Source organism: Rhinichthys klamathensis, unplaced genomic scaffold (assembly GCF_029890125.1).
Source record: "Rhinichthys klamathensis goyatoka isolate OS25496 unplaced genomic scaffold, OSU_Roscu_1.1 h1tg000018l_1, whole genome shotgun sequence".
Classification (NCBI taxonomy): domain Eukaryota; kingdom Metazoa; phylum Chordata; class Actinopteri; order Cypriniformes; family Leuciscidae; genus Rhinichthys; species Rhinichthys klamathensis.
The window spans coordinates 973739-995240 of NW_026606569.1; the positions used below are offsets into that span (position 1 = coordinate 973739).

The 21502-nt window shown below is 37.8% G+C and overlaps 1 pseudogene; it reads left to right on the plus strand.

The window, feature by feature from the left end:
• Window positions 1-1201: 1201 nt before the first annotated feature.
• On the plus strand, window positions 1202-14955 carry LOC130070814 (membrane-spanning 4-domains subfamily A member 4A-like; annotated as a pseudogene).
• Window positions 14956-21502: the final 6547 nt, after the last annotated feature.

Genomic DNA, 21502 nt, shown 5'->3' on the forward strand with positions numbered 1-21502 from the left:
TTTTTTTGCTTTTGTGGTTTTTTAACTTCTTATTTAATGAAAGGGCCAGCGTTACTACCCCTCCTAACCACCTGATCTCCACCTGCTTCCCCTTTCATTCTGGGAAACAGTATCAGCAGTTACTCATATGACATCGATCTTACTTGCATCGACTTACATCTCAGAAGAGTGAACTCGGGCCTAGGCCGTGAAGCCGGTTTAGGGAGATAGCCACTATGTTTCAGTTTAGTTTGCACCAATCCTTGGATTTAGGCACCATGAAAGTAGTTTGGCTCAGATTTTAGCTGTGTTCATCGCCACAGTAACTTATACTCCATAGCTAACCTGATCCAGGGCATATTATAAGTAATGTTCGAGGTAAGAGATCTCAAAACGAAATTGGACCAATCAGCTGTGAGCAAAGTGACACATGTCTGGTGTAATAAAGTCACTCCCCCTGTTTCTACTCCAAATTAAAGTACATAGCAAATGATAATTATTATACTCGTAATACTTTACACAAGTACAATTTTAGTTTATCAATTATTATTAAGCATTTAGTTTAAATGAATATACATAATATAAATAAGCTTTAGAAGCAAATGATAAAGCTTTAAAAAATGACTAAATGTGGGCTTCAATGTTCAATTCTCTCTATACCTACATCAACTATATATACTAACTTCATAACTTTTACTTGCACAGATTTTGCAAGACTTTCTTTTAGTTGTCCTCATTCATAAACATCTCTTTTCTTTTTTAGTGTAAATTTGTTTAAATTATTATTATTTTTCAATCTCGCTATATTCTGCAGAAGACAGAAGTGAATCACAGTTTCACGGCATGTGATTGGCTGTTCGCTACTGATGTCATACCTAAACTCAGGATCAAAGCCTGAGTTGATAGATAGAGTTGATGATCAGCGTCACGGTACCAACAAAGCCTGGTTGGATTGGTTTGGTTTTGTGAACTCAAAACTAATGCTTTAACCCTGGGTTTGTTCAACTACCATTATGGTACGGTTTCAAGATCTAATTCTAGTTGATGACAATAATTTAACCAATGTTAATAACTACAAAACTAGTAGTGTTTCAACAACATGAAGTCTACGTTTATAATAAATAAATATAATTAATACAAAATTTAATAAATTAACTGGAAAGCTTTTTATAAAGAAAATCTATTTTATAATCATATCTAGTCTTGATGTACTATGATTTAATACACGTCCATTTCAGATTGAGAAAGAAGAATGTCTCACACTGTCATACCCATGACCTCCTCGACGCTTGTCATCCAGTTTCAACCACCAACACAACCACCAGCAGCTGGAACTGGGACAAATGCTCCTGTGCCTGTTTATGGACTACAGCTAGCAGGAGTTTCACCTCTTCATGGACTTCAGACATTTCTGAAAGGCCAACCAAAAGCCCTTGGGGTGAGAAATTGTTCATAAACCCAAATTATAGCTGTTATAAATTAATATTGTTTATGTAATATTGTTCCCCAAAATGTTATACTGTTTTACTTTATAATACTCTCTTGTCCTTCACAGACTGTCCAGATAATGATTGGTCTGTGGACTTTCCTGTTGGGAATCGTGTCTACAGTTTATGCCGATTCCATCTTTGTCTATAGTGGTATTCCTTTCTGGGGATCTCTCATCGTAAGAAACACAATTAAACAAAAAAAGTGTTGTGTCTTGTATAACACAAGTTGTGTTTTCCAACAGAAGCCTTGATTTTTGTCTTTTTCTTTCTCTCTGCTCTCAGTACATTATTGCAGGCTCACTCTGAATTTCTGCAGAAAACAAACGGAATTCACCCTCCAGTATGTGTTTGGTATGTACACAACACTTCTCGTTTTTTCATGGTTTAAACACCAGAGGTATTGGAAACCCTATTGTGTTTGTATGGACTTTTCTGTAGTGATTTCTTCTTGCTTATTTTTCTGCCAAAAAAGTGTATGGGCATCAGTGATCGTAATTCATAGAGACCCCAAACTTGTCTTTAGTAATGGCGAGATACAAAAAAAAAAATTCCCATGAATCCTTAAATGTATATCTCTGATTTTATTTCTGTCTATAAACATTTCTGCCATTTTTAATTTTCTAAAAAAAAGTATATATATATATATATATATATATATATATATATATTATATATATATATATTTGTCAAACTTCTAGGCCGTTGGTCCAATCACAAAATTTTGCACATTGGAGCTAGGGATGTTGCTGGCAAAAAGTTATCAAACTAATTTTGATTAATCGAAGCATTCTGCCAAAGTAAGGGAATCAAGCAACCCTCATTTTCCCAAAATTGTAAATCTTAATTCACACCAAATTGTGTCAAAGTTGGACCTTGCCGCTACAACAGAAATTGTAACACTGTAACTGGAGGATCGGTAAAGTAACCAAATTTATAATATGACCCGGCTAAAATAAAAACATCTATGCTAGTAGCCAATCACATTTCAGTGACTAATAACCTCAAATTTGAATGGCCCACCTTTATGAAAATGTACATATTTGTATATAGTGTGAAAACTAGTATGTGTACCAAATTTTGTGGAAAAAATAAATGTGTAACCTTTTGGGCTGATATTGTATTTCTTAAGGTGCTGACATTACAGTTTAAGCCCAACAGTTCACACAAATACACCATTTAAAAAGGTTAGAAGGCCACACATATAATACAAATAAAAAGGAAATTAAGGTCTGGTTTCACAGACAGGGTTTAGATTAAGCCAGGATTAGGCTTTAGTTAAATTAGGGCATTTAAATAGCTTTTATGAACGTGCCTTTGGAAAAAAAAAAAACATTACTGGTGAGCATCTTGAGACAAAACACTGACATTTTGTAAGATCTATCAGTGCAAGTTGCTTTCAGTTAAAACAGCTCAAACATGCATTTTTGTTGTCTTGGACTAGTCTAAGCCTTGTCTGTGAAACCGGGGGTATGTTATATACCTTCGAATAGCCTACAGAAAATGTTGAGCTGCAAATGATTACTCCACAATCACTTGAAATTGACCTATGGCATGCAATTCATCTAAATTTCAATGTTTCACACGAGTCCAAATACACGCTTCAACAGACAGCGTAATGGTTTTGCCATCTGCGCAATATGTGGATACATGCCGCACGATTTTTGCCACCAACTGAGAGGGTTTTCGTCAGCAGGAAGCCTTTTCCCGCCATTTTTCAAATTAACAATGCAGCCGCACTGCGTTGTACTGGATAAGCTAACATAAACAAACCGCGTCAGTAAGGAATATTTGATGAATAATCGAAATTATAATTTTCATTTGAAAGCCCTACCAAATACTCTGAGATTTTGCTGCAGACGCCTTTGAATGTTTTCCTCTCGTTTCAACGTGTCTTCATACTGTTGTTGTGTGTGGTAGAATACCTTTCCATCTATGTTTTAACAAGCTAAAGTTCTTGTTAATTTATTAATCCATTTTGTTTTGTTTTTCTACCAATAGGTGAAAGGTTCACTTGGAATGAACATTTTCAGTGCTATATTTGCACTCACTTCCTTTATCATAATTTTTTTGGATTTGGTTATTGGGTCGATGATGGACAGTCACTGCTACTTTTCTAACTGTTATCTTGATACAAAGTACATGGTATGTCGCCAACTTTTATCCTCACATTTATTTAGTAATTACAATAAGATCACTGTGTGGTCAGTTCTTGTCAAAAGTCAAGCTATAATCTGTCCAGTCTTTTTTTAACAACATTTCAGAAGTAGTTTATAGATCTCTTGCGATTACTGATCATTTACAATGCAAGAAGGCATTATACATTAATATTAAACTCTGTCCAGTTTGACCTATAAATATTTTATTACTATATGAACCTCAAGGATGATGATTATGAACTTCTGAACAGCCTGTGTACTGATGTGAGTGCTAATTATTAATTATTTTGTCATTATTATTTGTGCTAATGTTGAATTCTCTCTCAGACTCTCTTCTTGGGAATCAGTGGTGTATTGTTGATATTCGCCTTCCTTCAGTTTATCATCTCCATCTCTCTGTCAGCATTTGCCTGTAAAATCGCCTGCTGCTGTTCTCCACAGGTGAGTGATGCGTCAAGGTTTTTAAATGTGTTTGTCAGCTGAACTCCTCAGATATGCATATAGAATGGAAATAATTACTTTTAACTAACTTTGAACCCCAAGTCGAGACTCGAACTTGGATCTCCTTGTGCACAGCTGCGCTATATGACAGCATTGCCCTCAAGGATATTGCTCCAACATAACAGATCATTTTTAATAGTTATTTTGCCAATGGGTCGTTAGATTTCTGCTCATTCTAAAGTAGTACAGAAAGATTACATTTATTTGAATGCATTAGTGAGAGAGCGATTGCCTGTTTGAATTAACCCTACCTGTCTATCTTTATACTAATAATGAAGCTGTGGGTTTTAGTTACTTCAAAAACAGAAAGATACCATGCAAGAACTTTTCAGGTTTGACGCTGTTATTGATCAATCACAGGACAGTAAGTTCCTGAAGCGCGATCTGCACTAAATGTGCGTGCTTCTCTGCATGTGTGTGTGCGTTCGTCCTTATGTCCGATCAGTTAGAAAAGATTTAGCACACTTAGGGGGCTTTCACACTGGCAGTTTAGTTCGGAACGGGGCACGGTTCGCATGAAAAATCGCTAATGTGAACGCTGTCATGAGACCCGGGTGCGCACTGGGGTACCGAACCCGAGACTACCTGGAAGAGGTGGTCTGAGTTCGGTTGCTCCCGAACCGTGCCGCGGTTCGCGTGAATGTGAAAGCAACACGGACTCGGGTGCGCACTTGTTCAGGAAGTAAAGTTACCTGCGCATGCGTTTATAGCTTATTGTGATGTATTTAGTTAAATAAAACGCTTGTAAGGGATGATAGTGTTGATGATTTACCTTGGGTACGAGCGAGAGTGAGCCTGCAGTGATTCGTGCATTGCGCGTGGAATCAGGGCAACAAATTTGGAAATCCACTGTCTCCTCAAAAGAGTCCGTTTGCAAGCAGCATAGGTCCACCTTATGTGACACACGCACAGTAAACCTGTAGTGTTCACTCAACTGCGCATTATAGCAGCGAATTAATAAAAAAAGAAACAATATTGACCCACGTTCTGTTTTCTATAATGCGGCGTGCACGTTTGCGATGACGTCATATGCACGCAAACGCACCAGGGTTCGATAGAATCAAGTTGTGTGTGAAACCAGACCAACGCTGCGGGGGACGCCGGGAACAAACGCGCTCGGGCTCGGACCGCAGCAAACGAGCCCAGTGTAAAAGCCCCCTAAGTCAGAATAGTGTGAAGGTCTTCTGCAAGGCGGCCATGTTGTTAGTTTCAAAATCACATGATCAACGACTAGCTGATGTTAATCTTAAGACAATTTGTTTTATAAACACTTTTACATTGGTTGAAACTCTACTCACATCCTGATAGCAATCAATAATAGAAGTGGTCTAAATATTAACCCTCTAGGCGCCACGGTCGAGTTTACTCGACGAGATGCGGCTCTGAATAAAACGGCCGATTTTGTCAAATTGGGTGTCAAATTTCGTTCGTCCTCCCTTCCACTGGATGGCAGACATGTCATACTTCATCCCCAAATCAAAAAAACGTCATGTTTCTATACAAAATGTTCGAATTAGAGCGCATTGAATCAGTGCGATCAAAAGCGGAGCTAGTGTGCGAGTGAGGCATGTTATCAGATCCTCTCCGCAATCGCGGCGACAGTATTGTGGTGGAGACTTTGTCTAATGCCACTGGGTATGTTAGACGAGGTCGAAGTATTCATAGGAGAGTTAGGAGACAACGTGGAGGCAGGGTCAGGAGTCGCAATGACAATGACAGCAGTCCGAGCTGTGCACACTCGGCGCGCTCGCGCGAGGCAGATCTGGCCGCGCTGCTCGTATCATCTCACTCATGATCTGTGCCTTGCCGTGGCGAGTGAGCGTTTGAACTAAACAGGTCGTGTCTACTTGTGTTTGTATGTCATATGAATAAAATATATTTGCCCCATACATGGAATCAGAGTGCCTACTGTATTTAGTAAATGGAAAATCTCTACAGCAAAAGGCCAATCACTACATGCATTCGGTTTGTTTCTACCATTTATTAGTAATGATTTACACAGTTTGTTTACTACTTACTATATACCTGAGCATTCAGTATTGTGCAATATAGCATACAGAAGGTGATGGACATTTTGGGGGAAAAGAAGTGCTGCATTTTATCATTTAAACATGTGACTTTTCATGAAAATTCTATAATACAAGATATGACCACCATATGACGTCATAATATGCAAATTCGATGGGAAAATGTAATCCCTACATAAACTTTGGGTCTTCCTTAATATTTCTCTAATTTACAGAAAGTCTCTATCTTTTATCACTTTTAAGATATAGCCTTTAGAAATTATGATGTCAAAATCGAACGTTTTAGGAAAAAACCTCTGGCGCCTAAAGGGTTAAAACATGTACATATATCTTCTGTGGAAGTCTCAGGACCAAACAATGTTCGTCCAATATTCATCAAATTATCTCATGTCTCAAAACACATAACATTACAATAATAATTCATGTAAACAACCTACTGAGTTCTGCATTCTGTCCGAATGCAATGTTACGATGTCCTACCTGCCTGTTAAGTAGGTTTCTGGACTGTATTGACTGGTTCGGACCTAATTGGGATCATCACGGGGCATCGGTAAGAATGCACAAAAGTCCAATCAGTGTTGTTTAATAGTAGGTTCAAGCCATCAACATACTCAATGCAGTGCATTAACAGATGTATGTGATTTTAAAGGGTTAGTTCGCTCAAAAATGAAAATGATGTCATTAATGACTCTCCCTCATGTCGTCCCAAGCCCGTAAGACCTCCGTTCATCTTCGGAACACAGTTTAAGATATTTTAGATTTAGTCCGAGAGCTTTCTGTCCCTCCATTGAAAATGTATGTATGGATTGTATGTATGGACAACATAACCGGAAGAGAATACAATGCTGAATAAAGTCGTAGTTTTTGTTATTTTTGGACAAAAATGTATTTTCGATGCTTCAAAAAATTCTAACTAACCCACTGATGTCACATGGACTACTTTGATGATGTCTTTATTTCCTATATGGACAAGGACAGTATACCGTACATACACTACCGTTCAAAAGTTTGGGGTCAGTGAGAATTTTAGTTTTATTTTTTGGAGGAAAGAAATCAATACTTTTATTTATCAAGGAATAATTAATTTGATCGAAAGTGACAGTAAAGACATTTATAATGTTACAAAAGTCTTTTGAACTTCCTATTCATCAAAGAATCCAAAAAAAAAAAAAAAAAAAAAAAAAACTGTACAACTGACAGACCAACAACTGTTTCAACATTGATAATAATAATAAATGTTTCTTGAGCATCAAATCCTCATATTATACTGATTTGTGAAGGATCATTTGACACTGAAGACACTGACACTGGTGATGCTGAAAATTCAGCTTTGATCACAGGAATAAATTACACTTTACTATATATTCACACAGAAAACAGCTGATTTACACTGGAATAATATTTAATACAATAACTGATTATTGTTGTATTTTTAATCAAATAAGCGCAGCCATGGTTAGCAGAAGAGAATTCTTTTAAAAGTATTTAAAATCGTACCGACCCCAAACTTTTGAACGGTAGTGTAATACTTGATTGTGGGTGTTTTCGAGGCTTTAATCTAAAGATAACTGTATGAATATATCAAATAGACCCTCGGACACGGACGAGCTCTTCTTTAGACTCTAGTCTCCCTTTATTAACCCCTTCTCTTCCGCCCTCCTCTCTGTACCCCCCGTCATAATAAAAGTCCTTCTAACAACATCCACTTTAACACAATATACTGATGAATTAACATTGAAATATTCAAATATAACATCAGCATTAATTTTTTTAATATAATGTGCTACACTTTTAACTCTTACACTACTTCCCCCTTATGAAAAGAAACGTCCTCGTTTCCTGATATACAAAACAGAAAAACAATACATCTGTAATAAAATATGCTTTCCTTACATTTGTAATACAAAACAAAACACTTTGGGGTACAGGAGAAGAATAAAAAAAAAATGCGAGAGAAAAAACAGTTCAGAATGCGAACATGAACCTTTTACAAAATACAAATAACACTTTAAACGCGTCAGTTTTTTTTTCTTAACCCATTTGACATTACTCCACTCTGTCAACTCTTTCAAGTGTTATACAATCCCATACTCAAGAATGTTTAGTTGTAGCCTATATGAACAAGAATATGTGGAGATGGATATTAAAGACATTATACGTCCCTATACCGTAATGGAGGGCGCACAGAACGTCCTGACCTTGTTCTTATACCATTTGCTGGCTGGTCTGTAGGAATTTCTACATGGGATTCAGCTCTAGAACCCTCTGAAATTTCAACCTGAGCCTGAACAGGAGGTAATGGACCATCCCGTCTTGGAATCTGTTCAGTTGGCCTTACATATTCGTGAAAAACATAAGGTCTGGAGCCTGAGAGAGCTGTAAGTGGAGGTCGTCCCATATGCGGGGATGTCAGTACTGGAGTGGTATCAGGTGACCACACAGAGCGATAAGGTTTCAGCCGATTATAGTGAATCACTTTAGGCTTTGACCTAGAATCAAGCAGATCTTTCACTTTATACGTCACTCCAATGTCACCAGTTGGTGACTCCAACCTGCTCACGACTTTATATGGACCAGTCCATTTCGGAGAGAGTTTGTGTCTTGACATAGCTGGAAGATCAACCCATACAAGATCATTAGGTTGATAAGCCGCATGTCGGACATGGCGGTCGTAGTAATGCTTTTGCTGTGCTCCCGCTGTCTGGATGTTATCTGCAACGGTGGTAAAAGCAGAGCGTAGTCGTCCCAGCATAGAATGTGCATATTCAGTTGGGGTTACGGGTGTAGCCCTGGAAGTTGCTGGGGGTACACCAAGAAGAAAATCAGCAGGTAGGCGGGCTTCTCTGCCATGTGCCAAGAAGAAAGGCGTATGTTTGGTTGAGGAATGAACACTAGTATTGTAGGCAAATTCAACCTGTTTTAAGTGGTCATCCCATTCCCCACCTTTGGTATACAGGTATTTCGCAAGTTGATCTTTTATGGACCTATTGGCACGTTCTACCATACCATCGGACATTGCATGATATGGGGAGGTCCGTGTTTTTCGGATCCCAAGCAGAGAACACAGTTCTTTCACCAAATCCGAATCAAACTGTCGGCCTTGGTCAGTGTGCAAACTCTGAGGCACACCATGTTGGCTCACATAATCTTCAAACAAACATTTGGCGACAGTCGTTGCACGTTGATCAGTAACTGCATAGAGATTAAGGTATTTGGTAAAGTAATCCATTACTACAAGAACATACCGATTCCCTTTCTGTGTAATGGGCAACTCTGTTAGATCAGCAGCAACTTTTTCAAACGGCACGCTTGTGACTATGTTTTGCATTGGGGCCTGCTGATGAGGTGTTTGTGGTCTCCTTGATTCACAAGCTTGACATTGGGCACACCATTGTGTAATGCCCCTAGACATGTGGGGCCAGTAACATCTCACTAGAGCACGTTGCAATGTCCTTTGTGCACTGAAATGTCCAGAGAGTGAATGACCATGCAAAGTCTCAAATACGTTACGCTGTAGTGCAGATGGAACTACAACTTGCAGAATCTGTTCACCTGGTGGAGGTCTGACTCTTCGACAAAGGACAGAATCTACAAAGGTAAGCCTTGCGAACTCTTTCCAAAAATGTCTAAATCCATTAGCGGCACCTTTGAGCGTTGCATATGGGGGTCTCTTCTGTGTTAATACCCATTTAGAGACAGTACTCAAAACATGGTCAGCTTTCTGAGCTTGAAGCATATCGTCACTACCCATACCCAGGCATGTAATACTGGAAAAGGTAGACAACGCAGAATTTGAAGGCTCAAACCCAGGACCTGCACCAGAAGAAACAGGCTGTGCAGAAGTAGGATGTGATTCGGCTACCTCAGTCTGCATTGAAGCAGAAACGAAATAGACAGGCTTGATCTCCAAGTCATTGGGAATGTTGCTCTCCCTGTCAGGTCGACGAGACATGGTGTCAGCATTGGCGTGTTTGTGACCCTGTCGGTGCTCAATAGTCCAGTCATAGAGGTCGATCTCCAGAGCCCACCTTGCTCTGCGCCCCGTTGGATCACCATCCAAAACCATTCGTCTCAGACTAAGCAAGGGCTTGTGGTCAGTAATGATTCGAAAAGAATGACCCATGAGATACTGACGGAAGTGACGAATGGACCAAACAATAGCCCACAACTCCCTGTCATATGTTGACCATCGTTTCTCAGTAGGTGTCAGGATGTGACTGCTATAAGGGATGACACTTTCTTTGCCGTCAACATTCATCTGGGACAGAGCACTTCCAATAGCTGTGTTGGAAGCGTCCGTGAAGAGCAAAAACTCCTTAGAAAAGTCTGGGTAGGAGAGAATTGGAGCATTGGTAAGTGAATGTCACAAAGAATTGAAAGCTTCCTGTTCCAACTCGGTCCAAACAAACAACTTTGCTTTCTGAGTTAGGGCATGTAGTGGCTGTGACTTTTGAGCAAAACAGCGAATGAAACGCCTGTAATATGAACACAGGCCTAAGAAGGCTCGGACTTCCGTAGGATTTCCAGGAGTAGGCCATTCTTTAACCTTCTGAATGTTTTTAAGATCAGGCTGAAGACCGGCAGAAGACACAATATGGCCCAGAAATGTCACTTGCTGTTGAGCAAAATAACATTTAGCTGGTTTCAGCTTCAAATTTGCTGCTTTCAAACGCTGGAAAACCTCTCTCAAGTGTTGAATGTGCTCTGCAAAATTTTTGCTGTAGACGATGATGTCGTCTAAATACACAAGACATGTCTTCCAGGACAGACCCTGCAACACTAGCTGCATCAAATGTTGAAAAGTGGGTGGAGCATTGACAAGACCCATCGGCATCACTGTAAACTGGTATAAAGAACGGCCAGTAGTGAAGGCTGTTTTTGATTTGTCTGTCTCATTAAGCTGCACTTGCCAATATCCGGATGAAAGATCCATGGTACTGAATATAGAGGAACCTCTAAGTGCATCCAGAGTGTCATCTGTTCTGGGTAAAGGATGGGCGTCCTTAATGGTGACAGAGTTAAGGCCCCTATAATCTACGCAAAAGCGCCAGGTGCCATCTTTTTTCCGCACCATAACGACAGGTGCAGCCCAAGGGCTATGACTGACTTCCACAATACCTTTTGCTAACATGTCATCAACCTGTGACTGAATCACCTCTTGCATCGGAGGGGAAGTAAGATAGGCACGTTTTTTAATGGGAATTGCATTGTCGGTATTGATTTTGTGTTTGACTATATTCGTACTACCAAAATCTGTAGGGTTCTTACTAAACACATCACAATACTCATGCAACAGTGAGTGTAGTTCGTTCACCTGAGGGTCAGAAAGATTCCCACTCTGAATCTCAAATGGAAGAGGCGGCACCTGTGTAGAAGGGGTGGACACATTACATACAGAATCTCAGTGCTGAACGACATCATCTTGGTTTATTGGAGTGAATTCCCCCAGCTGCATACCTGGCTGCAAAACAAAAGGGCTATTTGTTGGATTCAAGACTCGCACTACTGTTTGACCATTTTCAGCTACTGTAAGGGTGCGTGCAACTACAATACCATCGAACTTAGATGGATATGGCTCAAGCAACCCACTGTAACCGTCTGCTAAACCTGCATTAACAGCAAACGGGATAAGCTGAGCTGTACAGTGCATCTGACATTGGGGGGGAATGGTAGTCCCACCGCTGCCACCACTGTAATACTTGATTGTGGGTGTTTTCGGGGCTTTAATCTAAAGATAACTGTATGAATATATCAAATAAACCCTCGGACACGGACGAGCTCTTCTTTAGACTCTAGTCTCCCTTTATTAACCCCTTCTCTTCCGCTCTCCTCTCTGTACCCCCCGTCATAATAAAAGTCCTTCTAACAACATCCACTTTAACACAATATACTGATGAATTAACATTGAAATATTCAAATATAACATCAGCATTCATTTTTTTAATATAATGTGCAACACTTTTAACTCTTACAGTAGTGTACATTTTCAATGGAGGGACAGAAAGCTCTCAGACTAAATAAAAAAAAATCTTTGTCATGATGCACACGGGAAACGGTAAGATCCAATTGCAGTATTTTATTAGGGTAATCCGTACTCACAAAAACCAGTCCAAGCAAGGGTCAAACTCCAAATAGTCAATCAAAACACAAGAACAAGAAACCAGCAAACCAGAACTTCGAAAGTAACATGAGATGTAACAAGGACTCCGTGACAAACACTGAACAAACAGGGTATATATATATATATATATACACACAGATACTAACAAGGTGACAGGAAACAGCTGTGTGCATTGATCAATGAGTGACAGAACAGGATGATGGGAAATGTAGTATGAGTGAATGACACCATGGTGGAAGAGGACCTCTGGTGGTTACCCAGGGAAACACAAACCAGACACTGTGACAATCTTAAAGGTGCTCTAGAATGTTTTTATTTTTTTATTTTATAATGTTTCCTGGGTTACCCTTATAATGTTAGTATGTTTTTTAGATAAAAAATAATCATAATTTAGAAATAAATGGCATTTTTCCTAGCCTGCTTTTAGCCTCTGATTTGAACACTCTGTTTGAAGGGGCGTGTCTGCTGTGGGATTCAGTGTAACCGCGGCCACTGCTGTGATTGGCTGACATGCTTGCATATGAAATAGCTACGCATTACATGTGAAACTCTCTCCCGAATACTTTTACTACTGCTATTATACGTTTTCACTATAACAGCTATAGAGATTAACGAATCGTGAGATGTTTTTAAAGTATTTAGATCTATTCCCATCACATAAAATGTTGCCATGATGAGCATTGAGCAGATGACAGTGTGTTGATCGCGAGCATGAAGATCTTATCATTGCAAAGCAGTTTCTGCACTCTCTCTAATGCTTTCACCAATGCAAACACGATCATGTAAATACAATAAGAGCTTCGTTGTGCAGTAACGTGCGTCATTGATTTCATAATGAGTTTGGCAAGTGTCCAGATAAACTCGCGCTGTGTGGAAAGATTGTTCTTTGATCGCTTTCTGTATATAATTTGTTCACAATTTAAATACGATTATTTTCATCCTACTAAAAGAAACGATGTGAAGCTGATATTTTAGTCACTGGCTTGACTTACTGATGCATAAACAGTATTGAAAGATTTTGAGAGAAAGATTACCTGTCTGAACTCGAACAATTACACATCAGAAAGTGTTGCTTGGTAGCTCGATCCGAGGCCAGCTCTGTATTGGCCCAAGTTGAGGAAACAGTCGTGAAATGTTTGGAAATTTCCAGAGAAAATAAAATTAACCCATTGTTTCTTCAGAGGCTCAGATGAAGGAACTAAAAAATACTTTTGTGTTCATGTGTACATCCACACTGAGCAACTGCCATGCTTCGGCTGCGCAGTTCCGCCTGGCATTGAGGGCTGGCATTATGCAAATATTTGGAGGCGTACATATTAATGATCCCGACTATTGCGTCACAGTCGGTATTGTGTGGAGAACCGACCGTTTTTCAGGGGTGTTTTTCATAAACGTGAATTAAATGAGAACGCGAAAACAGTCCAGTTTGAGATTCACTCTATGTCATGTCCATGCACTGAACTCTTGTTATTTGACTATACCAAGGTAAATTCAATTTTGAATTATAGGTCACCTTTAAACTGTGTCCCGAAGATGAACGGAGGTCTTACGACTTGGAGCGACATGAGGTCATTAATGACATAACTTTCATTTTTGGGTGAACTAACCCTTTAAGGGTGTGTGTGGTTTCTATAATAAAAACAGAAATATAAATAATCAGTTTACAGTAATAAATGATAAACATTTAACTCAAAAAGAAAAAACACGTGAGGATATATGGATATAAATGTAAACAATTGACTATTAATATACAAGTGATTATCACATATCTCAATCGAGTGTAATCTTCACAATCCACATAAATATGGCTTAATAGCATCTGTACAGTGTAAACACTAAAGTAAACATATGGAAAATATGAGTCGTTATCATTATTTCACTTATGCAGCGAACATCGGAACACAAGTGCAAAGATAATGCACACAGTCATACCGCTACAATACGAATACACTCAACATCAGAACGTTTCAACACAATACAACAAATATCAATATAAACAAGGTTAAAGACCGTATATGTGGAAAATAAACTTACTTTCAAAGTTACGCACACTCATCTATGGCGAATACACGCGAGCCCTTCACAGCTTTCAAGGGAACATGAGTTGCGTCAAACTCTGGGGGCGGGACCAAGTTACGACTGTCAATAATTCACAACCCACCAATAAGAATTAAATTACTGAGCCTTTTTAAACACTGCCTGTCAACATGTGTTTCCATACCTCCTCGCACCTGTAATACTGAAACTGTCTTCCAGTGTCATTGCATGTGTGGCATTTCACAGTGAGAAGACCTAAAACTCTACATGTGTATTTTTCCAAAGGTGCCGTTAGTTCCACAAGTTATAACCGCACAGCCCTGTGATTTTAGGCCCAATCATTTCCAAGATCATAACAACTCAGAGGTAAGAGAAGCTTTTAACCCGACTCCCAAAAAAATTCCACAAAACAATGTATTATTTGAATTTAGTGTCACTCTATATGAACAGGAAGTGTTTAAAGCACTAAGTAATGGGTGCATTAATTGTTTAATAATATCAATAAATAAGTAATCTTTACTCTAGGAAGCTGATCATATAGATTTTTTTTCTTGCAGATATCTGTGGTCAGCAACCCTGCCATGTATCACCATCCTGCGGAAAATCCTTCACAATACAGTAATTTAAAAAAAATTGAATATTAAAAGTCGACAGATTTGAGGTGGGACAAGGGTTTTCCAGTGATTTCCTGTCCATTATCTCTAAAGTTCTTTCATTAAAAAGAGAACATTAAAGCAAAGAAAGAGATCACTTGATCAGATATTAATTACGTGTCACAAATGTGTAAACAATATCTATTAGACTAGATCATATTTTATGATTTTCTTTCTTTAAGAAAGTTTCCTAATCATTAATGAAACTGTATAGATTGTTTTGAACAACTAATTACTTAATACAGTATAATCTGTGAGAATAAATTATACAGAATTTAAAAAAGGCTTATTCATGTCTCTTTTTTTGTTACCTTTCACCCATGTTTAACCAGGCAAGTCAATTAAAGGGTTAGTTCAACCAAAAATGAAAATTCTGAAATTTTTCCCCTCATGTCGTTCCAAACCCGTCAGTCTTTCATCTTTGGAACAAAAAATTAAGATCTTTTTGATGAAATCTGAGAGATTTCTGTCCCTCTTTTTTTTTTACACAACTACAGTACCACTTTGACGATTTAAAAAGTTCATAAAGAGATCGTAAAACTAATCATCTATATGATTTGAGCGGTATAGTAAACATTTTCTGAAGAGAAACTATCACTTTAAATGATAACCGATTGAATTTAGAGATCCTACTGAGGCTTTGATTTATAGTATTTTAAGACTTTGGCAAAGAACATATCACCGAGAAGCATTATCTAAAACCTTGATTTTCAACAAAATCGTTTGTGTAGTAACAATGTTTTTTGTTAGTAATGTCAAAAATATCACAGATAAATGTGTAGCAAATTAGCTCAAAAGGGAAATGTTGTAATACATGAACTTGTTATAATTAATTATTCATATTTAGATCAGTTAATATAATTGGCTTGATGTAGCTGTATTAATATTACAATCAATAATTAATCTGTTCATCCTGCACACACTCAGTATTGATCATCTATCAACTCTCAGAGAGAATATTTTTTGTGGCCACAGAAAAATAACTCTTTCATAGCATGTAGCTGTGATCGCATCGTTAAAGGGATGTTGATTTACAAACAGGGACCAGAATCAACTTGCATAAAATGTACATAAAAGTTTTATTTCACTAAATAACAAACACATAACTAATCTAAACAAACACATATATACAATCAGTCATACATGTGTAAAATGGAAAGTAAAATTAATCCCAAACAGAAACTGATGAAGCTATGGAAAAGAGTAATTTAACCATCTAAACAGAACCATATGTTTTATATTTCAAAGCACCTTGTTAACATGGGTTCCACAGTTTATACTAAACCTCTGTTTAGTGTACGATACTTGCAGTGCCTTAGCCGTTGATCGAGCGCCTAGATGCAGTCTCAGGAGAACGTCTTAATTGTTCAGCAAGTCGATGGTTTTGAAGTTCCAATCAATTTCGTCCGTGTTAAATGATGAAATGATGATGAACTTGTGATGTTAGCCTGACTCAGTCATTGTCGAACGTTACAATAGTTACTTCCCACTCTGGAGGAAAGGACCGGTGGTTGGACTGGGTGTCTCCAGACTTTTCACATGAACAGCAACCAGAAGAAGGAAGAAGAGGAGAAGGGACATCACTCCAACAGTGGCCTTTGACTTCTGTAGAGGTCACACCTCCAGGGGCCAGTGAGCCAATGGTAACTTTGTCTTAGAGCATGCTGTTTTACATATGTAACTGGATTGGGTGTTGATGGAGAAACTATTAAAGATTATTGTAATTTTAATATTAGGTATCAACATATAACATAAATGATCATTCAGATAATTAAAATAGAAATTCATAGATACCAAAAATGGTATAGGTAAGGTTACATTATCTAGTGGTTTTATCATAAAGCATGCAACAACAATATAAAATACAAGACAGTAATAATCATACACACAATGTCCAGGAGATATGCATGTTTATTCATAGAATGTTTCTCTCCACATTCCTGTTGGTCGTAAATGGCTTTTCTGCTAAACCAGAGGCCTGTTCTGCCATTTTGGGATGCGAGTTGCTTTTTGGGGGTAGTTCACAGAACTCTAACATAGTTTGTTTGTCAGAAGAGGGGGTTTGCTGAACTATTCATCAACTATAATGGATAACTGTGTGTCTTATTGGTCCGGATGCTACAAATGATATATTATCAAAAATAGACCTCTCAGGTCTATTGAGTGAATCATCTACTCCAATCCCCCTATTTTTTTGATAGAAGGGGGAGAACAGCTCTGTGAGTTTAAAGGCAAATGGCCATTTAAAAAATAAACATAATTTAAACCTCAAGCAAGTCCTCCTCTACCACAGACAAGAAAGCCTTAAAAATAAAAAATAAACTCAACCGGAAGACCATCTATACCTGGACGATCAATACCTGGAGCTTTCCCAGGTTCCATACTTTAAAGTGCTCTTTGCAGCTCTTCTAGACGCATCACACCACAAAGATCTCAATTAGACTCCCTAGAAACTTCAGGTACTTTTTTTAAAAATGTTTTGTTCTGTTTTAAGCTCTTTTATATGACTCTTTATAAAAACCAACAATTATTTTACCAATTTCATTGACATCAGTTAACATTTTCCTTGACTCAGACCGCAATGAATGAAAAAATCTTTGTTTTTTTTCATTATTCTTCTCAAGGTCAAAAAATAATTTATATTGGACATCCATTTTATCAATGCTTTGATCAATTTGAGTTGCTTTTGATCCTGAGGGCCATTGTTGTGCCATTCATCCACGACCATCACCTCATGTTGCAGCATGATAATGCACGTCCCCATGTTGGAGGATCTGTACACAATTCCTGGAAGCTGAAAACAGTTCTTGCATGGCCAGCATACTCACCGGACATGTCACCCATTGAACATGTTTGGGATGCTCTGGATTGGCGTATACGACAGCGTGTTCCAGGTCCTGCCAATATCCAGCAACTTCGCACAGCCATTGAAGAGGAGTGGACCAACATTCCACAGGCCACAATCAACAACCTGATCAACTCTATGCGAAGGAGATGTGTTGCACTGCGTGAGGCAAATGGTGGTCACACCAAATACTGACTGGTTCTGGACCCCCCCAATACAGTAAAACTATATTCGGTTTTGATGAGAGAGAGAAAAAACTATACGAGTGCGGTTTAGAACCCGTAACCTCTGACACGCTTGGCAAAAGATCTACAGACCATTTAGAACTCAAACATAATCTGCGGATCGATGCATTTATTTACGGGTTGAGCAGAGAGGCTGCACAGTTTGACCAGCGGGCAGCAAGAACTTGCAATGTATAACTGGGCATTTCTCAGATTAAGGGCCAAAATGGGTTGCTGCAATTTTGAAAATTAAAATTCCAAATTTGACTAATTGGTATACATCAAATTATCAGTCCTTAAGTCGGGAGCGATGTTATGAGCTTGGTTGAGACCATAAGATAAGGGAATTTATGATTTTTTGCCATTTTCTTAACTATGAAAGTAAATGTGTCATTACCATCACATCCTCGAATATATGTAAAAAATAAAACTTAAATGATAAATCAGTGCTTTTAAAACATTTTGTGGTTTCACATGGAATCTATTTTATCTTGAACTTAATGGGATTGTTGATTTTTACTTGCAAGATGAATTATAGTCATTTAAGTATCTAAATGTCTGATTCATCAATCTACCCTGGCTTGGAATATAAGCTTATTTTACGTGAATGCCATTTATCAAAACTTTTTAATACAGTGATCATTTAGACTGTCCAACATTGTCAGAAATATATAATTGTAGGATGTTTTTGTAATTTAGACATAATTTATTGGCAAAAATATGTATGGTGATGGTGATGACATTGTAGTTCTGGTAATGACAGTTTGTTGCGGTGATGACAAATCACTGATCATAACCTATTGTAATTTAAGAGCCTAAGTGACTTCAGACCAACAAAAAAAAACACCAGCTAGTGATCTGTTTAAACATCAAAACATTGTTTAATCTGTTTATGGAAGACCAAACATGAACTGTGTCCCTTGTGAACAGGATTGGTTTAGTATATGTATAGTCTAAACAGACTATTCATTTCATAGCCATGTTGAATAAAAAAAAAAAAACATGAAAAAGGAGGGCAGTTAACAGGTAAAACCCTGAAATAACACATTAGTCATATTACGTATCCCAAACAACTAGAATCTAATCTGACAGTTTACTTAAACTTTTTGTTCAACAATTGCTTAAAAAATAAAACAACACAAACATGTCATTGATACCAAACCAAAACAGACAAAAACTTGTCAAACTTCCATCCTCTCATCCATCAAGGACGATACTTTATTCCAGACAGAGACATCAAGCATCATATGCCTCTTGGTGACTGGTTTTAGCTCTGGCACGAGCCCCAGGAAATCTTCATGCCTGTACCACAGGATGTCGTCTTTCAGAGGCCAAAACAAACGGTTAACCCCAATGATACACATTGTTTTCACCTGGACAGACTCTTCATCGACATCCTGGACCACACCTGGGTAGGCCATCGTAACAGACCACACACCATTCTCCCACCAAAGACATGGTTATTTCAGGAGTTGTATTGAGCATCCCTTGGCATTGCTCTGTCGTCATAGTGGTTTTCTTTTTCTGTGCTTTGTTGAGGACCACAGACTCAGGGGCAAAGCAGAGGCAATCTTCAGGAGCTGAGCAGAAACAGCTTAGGATTCGCCAGTTGATGTGGCCAGACTTGGTGGTAAAAATCTTCAAACAAAAAGCACAACAGTCATAATTTCACACAACACAAATATAAACTAAAAGAAAACCAACACTTTGGACTGTTGTACTGCTTGTGTGGTGTGTGCTCACACTTACCTGGTGGATTTTCATTGTACCACATACAGTTTCAAGCTGGTCTGGTATAGATCTGTCATTTTCTTCTATCTCACTTTCTGTGATGTAGAAGAGCTTGATTTTTGACTTCTCTTCTATCAGCTTCTCAAAGAACATCCTCCCATTTGGAATGTCTGTTCCACCTGCAACAAGAACATCTGCCCTCCGTTTTTTTTTTTTTTTACTTTTATTTTTTTTTTATTATTGTTTTCAATGGTTTTTAGTAGAACACAAAAGAACAGAACAGAACAAACAGGTCACATGGGGTATAACATACAATTATGTTGTTCAAAAATGTTAATGTCAAATCAGGGGGTTACTTTCCCAATAGTCTCAGAGGAGTGAGAAAGAACTTTTCCTTTTCTATTTTTCTCCTCTCTTCCTTCCTTTATAATAATATCAGGAGAATAATTGTAATTGTCCTAAAAGTCAATAAAAGGTTCAAGGTCCCATCATACAACATACAATTCCAGAATGTTTTCATTGGATAAGTATTTTACATACTGAAAAAAAAAAAAAAAAAAAAAAAAAAAGAAAAAAAAAAAAAAAGGGAGAGGTTCTCAATATAGTATTAAAAGTGAAAATGAGAAAAGAATAAATAAAATAAAAATAGTAATAATTTGCATTACACTCACAGTGTCTCCTTATGTTCACTCCCTTCTTCTATACATTAGCCATTTTGACCAGTACTTGTAAAATTTATCCATGTTTAATCGTAAAGAGAAGGTCAGCTTTTCCATATCATATAAGTAATTTACAATCACTATCCACTCATCTTTTGTTGGTGGACTCTCATGCAGCCATTTCTTAGTTATTGTTTTTTTACTCGCAACTAGTAATACATTAAATAGGTATTTGTCTTGAGAATTAAGATTAGTTGGTATATTTCCTAAATATATAGTACTGAAACTGTACTCCATCTCGAATCCCAGTATCAATTTTATTTCAGTGATTATCTCTAACCAAAAAGGCTGAATCGTTGGACATTTCCAGAATATGTGAAAGTAATCTGCCATAGAGGTATTACATTGTCTCCAACAGAATGCAGAATCTGGCTTACCATTCTGTAAATATTTTCTTTTGGGAGTAATAAAGAATCTTATGATATTTTTCCATGAGAATTCTCTCCATTGACCTGAACTAGTGGTAGTATACTGTGTTTTGCAAATGTTTAACCACTCTTCCTCAGATAAAATGATGTTCGCTTCCTTCTCCCATTTATCTTTCACATATACTGTAGAGTGATTTTTAGAAGATTGTATACTTGAATATATTCTTGATATCAGTTTCTTGTGAGTTCCACTCTTATATGCATCAATAAAAATATTGATCATATTCATTTCAATTTTATCGTTATTTTTAATATTTTTATTATAATGGTTCCTAAGCTGTAAATATCTAAAGAAATCTTGTTTTTCTAAAATATAGGTGTCAGTAAGATGTTGGAAGCTCTTTAAACCTGTGTTGTCTGAGATTGTACAATATGATGTAATGCCTTTCAACGTCCATTGTTTAAACCTTGAATCTAACTGTGCAGGTTTAAAATCATTGTCAAAGGCCACCCATCTTAACAACCGTGCTTGTTTCTCGAGCTTAAAATTTTTACATTCCTTGAACCAAATATTGAGAGGAACCATCGTCCAATGACTCAGATCATTAGAGTATTTAATCCTAGTGGTTTTATCCCCCAACAAGGAGGGGA